Here is a 6000-nt window from a genome sequence, read left to right on the forward strand (position 1 = left end):
GCAACGTCTGAAATTGGTAATGAGAATCCTGTATCGCAAACCTGAGGAAGGCTTGATGCGGAGGATATATCGGGACGTGTAAGTAGGCATCCTTTATGTCGACTGACGCCATAAAATCTCCCCATTCTAGGCTGGAAATCACAGCTCGAAGAGATTCCATCTTGAACTTGAAAACTTTCAAGTATGGATTGAGGGATTTTAGGTTCAGAATCGGTCTGACCGAACCGTCCGTTTTCGGTACCACAAAGAGGCTTGAGTAGAACCCCTCCCCCCGTTGGGACGGGGGGACTGGGAACAATGACCCTCTGTTGACACAGCTTCTGTGTTGCTGCCTTCACCACCTCCGTGTCCAGAAGAGACATTGGTATGGCGGAAATGAAAAACCGGTGAGGGGGCACCTCCTGAAACTCCAGCTTGTACCCCTGAGATACTATATCTAGGACCCAAGGATCCAGGCCTGATTGAACCCAGACCTGACTGAAGATGCGCAGACGGCCCCCCACCGGTCCGGTCTCTCCCAGGGAAGCCCCAGCGTCATGTGGTGGACTTGGTAGAGGCAGGGGAGGACTTTTGGTCCTGGGCTCCTGACACTGCAAGCGCCTTTCGTCCCCTTCCTCTACAATTTGAAGCGAGGAAGGACGAACCTTTTCCACGCTTGTATTTATTCGGACGAAAGGACTACATCTGCTGATGTGGTGCCTTTTTCTGTTGTGTGGGAACATAAGGAAGAAAAGACGACTTACCCGCAGTCGCGGTAGACACCAGGTCAGCCAAGCCGTCACCAAACAAGACATTACCTTTGAAGGGGAGAGCTTCCATAGCTCTCTTGGTGTCGGCATCAGCATTCCATTGATGGATCCACAGCGCCCTCCTGGCCGAGATCGCCATGGCATTGGCTCTTGATCCCAAGAGACCAACATCCCTCGCCGCATCCTTCAGGTAATCTACAGCGTACTTGATATAACCAAGAGTCAAAAGAACATTATCTTTATCAAGGGTATCCATATCAGCAGCTAAATTGTCAGCCCATTTAGCAATAGCACTACTCACCCATACTGACGCCACAGCAGGTCTGAGCAATGCACCCGTATTAGCGAAAATGGACTTCAGAGACGTCTCCAGCTTGCGATCCGCCGGATCCTTGAGAGCTGCCGTGTCAGGGGACGGAAGCGCCACCTTCTTAGACAACTGGGATAGAGCCTTGTAGACATTTGGAGATGACTCCCATTTTTCCCTGTCATCAGAGGGGAAAGGATACGCTATGTAAATTCTCTTGGGAATCTGCCACCTCTTATCCGGCAACTCCCAAGCCTTTTCACAAAGAGTATTCATTTCATGAGAGGGGGGAAACTTCACCTCAGGTTTTTTCCCCTTAAATAAACAAATCCTTGTTTCCTGCACCGCAGGTTCGTCAGAAATATGTAAAACATCTTTTATAGCCACAATCATGTACTGAATACTCTTAACTAACCGTGAGTGTAAAGCAGCCTCAGTGATGTCGACATCGGAATCAGAATCCGTGTCGGTATCCGTATCTACCAACTGGGTAAACGGACGCTTTTGCGACCCTGATGGGCTCTGCACTAGTGATGGGTAGTTCATGAATGATTAGTTCAAAATGAACTAATCTTCAAAGTGAACTAGTTCTTTCAGTTCACAGCTTTGGCAAAGATTAGTTCATCAGGAAGGAGGAGTTAGACACAGACAGAATAGAGCCAGCATTAGGCTAGTCACTGTCTCATTCACTGGATTTTCACTTCCTGAATCTGATGCTGTGAAATGAAAGTTAAAAGTACAACACAGCCCAGCAATACAGATCTAATAAAAAAATAGCATCTGCACTGCCTAGCCAAAGTCTATGGGGTAAATTTACTAAGGTGGGAGATTTTTAGAACTGGTGATGTTGCCCATAGCAACCAATCAGATTATATCTATTATCTGCTAGAAGCAGCTAGATAAATGGTAAGTAGAATCTGATTGGTTGCCATGGGCAACATCACCAGTTCTAAAAATCTTCCACCTTAGTAAATTTACCCCTATGTGTGTCTGTGAGTGAGCATGTGTGGTCATGCTGCTCACCTTTCTGTGATACAATCACTGTCCTATTAGTCCAGATGTCCAAACACTTGCTGCTACTTCTGGTACTACTGGCTCCTGTGCATACTGCTGTGCTAAATCTTCTGCTGGGTGTTGTATAGGTGCTGCTGCAGCAGCACTGTTTTTATTCAGCTCTCACTCAGCAATACTCATGAGTCAGTACATCTCTGCTGCCACAGGGGTCACTGCTGTGCTCATACATGGAGTGGACTCACTCTGTGGAGCTGATTGAACTGCATTGTCCCGATGACTCGTGAGTCATTCTCCTTGCAAGTAGTTCAGTGATTCATTACAGTTCACTGATCAGTTCACTGACTCAATGACTCATACAGCCATACGAGTCAGTGCAGTACTTCTAAGCTACCATGTGTGGCACTGCTGTGCTCAGGCATATGCATTGTATGGAGCTGATGCTGAACTGCATATAGCCATGATTAATTCACCTAGCATATTAGGTGGTCACAAGGTACACTGTCACTTCCAATCAGCCAAAGACAAATTCTGAGTGCTGCATGCTATCCTGTAGGGCAGGTATGTCCAAACTGCGGCCCTCCAGCTGTTGTGAAACTACATATCCCAGCATGCCCTGACACAGTTTTGCTGTCAGAGAATGCTAAAGTTGTGTCAGGGCATGCTGGGATGTGTAGTTTCTCAACAGCTGGAGGGCCGCAGTTTGGACATGCCTGCTGTAGGGTCTGATTACTCTACACAAGACATACGGGGATATGTATGTCTGTCTGATGAATCTTCAGTCTTGAAATAATTAAAAATATGATGGTACATATACTTAGGTAGTTCTATAGAAGTGATGATACTGAACTGCATATAGCCATGATTCATTCCCCCAGTATATTAAGTGACAAGCTACACTCCCAGTCAGCTAAAGACACAGTGCTGAGTGCTGCATGCTATCCTGTAGGGCAGGCATGTCCAAACTGCGGCCCTCCAGCTGTTGAGAAACTACACATCTCAGCATGCCCTGACACAGCTTTAGCATTCTCTGACAGCAAAACGGTGTCAGGGCATGCTGGGATATGTAGTTTCACAACAGCTGGAGGGCCGCAGTTTGGACATGCCTGCTGTAGGGTATGATTACTCCACACAAGACACAGGGGGATATGTACTATGAACCTTCAAGTGACATAAAGTTGAGCAGTTGCCCCTAGCAACCAATCAGCTTCTATCACTTTATATACTGTTGAAGATAAATGACAGAAGCTGATTGGTTACTTTGCAACATCTCCACTTTATCTCTCTAAGGTCTGTTACATTGGGGCAAAGGGACTTTTTTTTTCTTTTAATTACTGTATTTTAAAAGCAGAAAAAACTAAAAGTGACTTATGACATTACTCTGGATTTGGGTCTTTCACATGCATATTATGAAGTAAAAAGGAGTACCAACAATTGGATTAATATTGCAGAGATACATATGTCACTATAAGGTTGCTATATAACTTATTGCTTTTCTTAAAAATAAAAAAATCTGACATATTACACACATCTGATCATTTGAAAAAGATTCTAACTCCTACAATGAGCTAGTATTAGAAATACCTACTCTATGTGTAATAGTCTAGACTAGTTCTAAATCTAATCACTCCTTTCAGTCTCAGTCAGTGAGTGAAATGATGAACTAAATGAACTAGATGAACTAATCTTCTGAACTAATCTTTTCAGTGAACTAGATCATAATGAACTAATCACCAAACTGAACTAGATTTCCCATCACTAGTCTGCACCTGAGACAAAGCATCCTCCATGGATTTCCTCCACACCTGAGTCTGAGACTCCGATTTATCTAACCTTTTAGACAAAGCGGCCACATTTGTATTAAGTGTACTTAACATTGTAAGTAAATCAGGTGTCGGCTGCGCCGACAGCCAACTCCAGACCCACATCTGCTCCCCCAGCAACCTCCTCTGGGGAATAACACTCAGCCTCAGACATGCCGACCCGGAGTATCGACACACACACACTGCCTCAACTAGGGGACAGACCCACAAGGAAGCCTGGATAGAGAAACACAGAGGGCGTATGCCAGCTCACACCCCAGCGCCCATATATCCCAGTAAACAATATATGTTGAAAGCGCTGCTAGAAATAACAATTATGCACCAATAACTGCCCCCCGATAAGCTCCTGTTACTTGTAGTGGAGCTTGGAGGTCCCGGGCCAGCGTCTCATGCAGCGGCGTGGATGAGAGAAAATGGCGCTGGTGAGCTGTGCGGCTAAGCCCCGCCCTTTCCTGGCGCGCTTCAGCCCGCTAAAATTTGAAAAATTAAAATGCTGGCGGGGGTACTAAAAACGGTGCCGAGGCACTGAAAAGCCTTCTGCCAGCTTCCCAGACCCAGTAACATGCTGCCCAGGGCGCTCCCCCCCGGCGCCCTGCACCCTGTGAGTGCCGTTGGTGAAGTGTGTGGGAGCATGGAGCACAGCGCTACCGCTGCGCTGTACCTCGTTACTGAAGTCTTCTGCCGTCACTGAAGTCTTCTGTCTTCTGCATACTCACCTGGCTTCTTTCTTCTGCCTTCTGTGAGGGGGGTGACCGCGCGGCTCCGGGAACAAGCAGCTAGGCGCACCAAGTGATCAAACCCTCTAGAGCTAATGGTGTCCAGTAGCCTAAGAAGCAGAGCCCTTAACTAAGTAGAAGTAGGTCTGACTTCTCTCCCCTCAGTCCCTCGATGCAGGGAGCCTGTAGCCAGCAGGTCTCCCTGAAAATGAAAAACCTAACATAAAGTATTTTCTAGAGAAACTCAGGAGAGCTCCCCTAGTGAGTGTCCAGTCAGTCCTGGGCACAAAGTCTAAATGAGGTCTGGAGGAGGGGCATAGAGGGAGGAGCCAGTTCACACCCAGTCAAAGTCTTTTCAGTGTGCCCAAGCTCCTGCGGATCCCGTCTATACCCCATGGTCCTTTTGGAGTCCCCAGCATCCTCTAGGACGTAAGAGAAAAGTGACCTTAGAGTGATGGTGGCATTATAAAGAGGGTGCTTATAAATAATGTCAGTTATACACTATAATGTTTGCAAATCCAAAACATTTGAGAGCACATAGGGCCCAATTCAGTAAGAATAGCAGAAATTAGGGTTGCCTTCTGCCAACGTCTCCATCTTTCTTATCGGGGTGTGATGTCACGCAGCCGCCACGCTCATGCTACGCCCCCATTTTGATGACGCCGCCCCCGTTTCCCTGCCTCCACCCCCGCAATGCTCCGTCTCTGCCTAGGAAATGAAGCGTTACCATTACCACCCCGTGCCCTGCGAACGCCTCTGCCTGATTGACAGGCAGAGGCGTTCACATTTTCTGCGGGCGCCCGCATTCTTTTTGTAATTTTTGCGGTTGGAACGCTTATTGGGATCCAACTTGAATAAGTCTCAAAGCTCTTAAAATCTGTACTAGACCTAAAAATGGTCAATATTGTATATAACCTAAGCTGCAGGTGCAAACGATGAATTATGCAAAAAGCCCAAATAGTAATAAGCACTACATATATAATTCAATTCTGTGTCAATACCAAAAGAGGATTGGCTGTTTTATTTTAAACAATATGCATTTTTAGGCAATACAGTCAATAATCTTTTCTCTTATCTTCAACATTTAACATGATTCAGCATTAATAAAAGATGAACTGTGTTTATTTGCTGCTATATGCTGCTGACATTAGCTAGCAATGTCGGCACAACCTGCAGAGCTTTAAGATATGCAGTTGACAGGTGAGCCAGAAAAATAAAAGAGATTCCCTCATTGACATTCCCAACTGGTCGTCTCTCTATTCCATACTCCAGCACTGTTTTCCCAGCCATCAAAACTGATTAGCTTAGCTGCAGGGCTGTTAGAAATGATACTGAGTGAGGGAGGGAGATTGAGGGGGTGAGGTTTGCACGCCTGGGAGCTGCTGTAAGAGTTT

This window comes from Pseudophryne corroboree, chromosome 3 (assembly GCF_028390025.1).
Source record: "Pseudophryne corroboree isolate aPseCor3 chromosome 3, aPseCor3.hap2, whole genome shotgun sequence".
Classification (NCBI taxonomy): Eukaryota; Metazoa; Chordata; class Amphibia; order Anura; family Myobatrachidae; genus Pseudophryne; species Pseudophryne corroboree.